Here is a 788-nt window from a genome sequence, read left to right as displayed (position 1 = left end):
GGATTGTTGCAATTTAACCCCTAATTGACCATTAAACTTTAAATTTCTTCAATTTAGTCCCTAATTTTTGTCAATTAGGCCCCTATAGTCCGACACTTTTTGCAAATTGGTCTCTGGCTATGAATTTCTTCAATTTAACCCCTGATTGACCCCAAAACTTTAATTTTCTTGCAATTTGGCCCTAATTTCAATCAAATAACTTGGTAAAAATTAAATTTGGTCTCTTAAAATTCTGATCTTCTTAATTAAACCCAAATTAAGCCCCCAAACTTTTTTGGTGTACTTTCCATATGGTATCACAGTTTAAAAAAACATCCTGATATTTTATTTGTGTTTAATTTTATGAGCACTTAATTTTTTATCATATTATTAAGTAAAAAATAGTTCAAAAACAAAGTTGTTTAAACTAAGTGGAGTCTACAATCTAGATCATGAGTTTAGTGGGCTAAGATGCAAAATTTAGGTCGATCTAATATATTGTGTCGTCTTAATATTAAAAAGAAAGATGTCATCTTGAAATTTTTTATAAAGTCAAACCATGCTTTTTACTGATTATCCGTATTGTTTTTAAACCTACCAAGTCAATTAAGTCGCGTCTAGACAACTTTTATAAGATACATCTTAAACCCAAGTTAGGCATGTAATCGAATTGAGATGTTTCAAGGTTGATCCATTGTGTTGGGCTTTTTGTCGTGAAGTTTGTGCATTGTTACTCTTCCAATTTTAGCTGAAATTTAGGTGATTTCTCCAACCAGGGTTATATGTTTGTGAGTATGGGTTATGGTTGG

Source organism: Populus euphratica, unplaced genomic scaffold, assembly GCF_000495115.2.
Source record: "Populus euphratica unplaced genomic scaffold, PopEup_1.0 scaffold356.1, whole genome shotgun sequence".
Classification (NCBI taxonomy): domain Eukaryota; kingdom Viridiplantae; phylum Streptophyta; class Magnoliopsida; order Malpighiales; family Salicaceae; genus Populus; species Populus euphratica.
The sequence above is the reverse complement of the archived record's forward strand: the minus strand, read 5'-3'. Positions refer to the sequence as shown.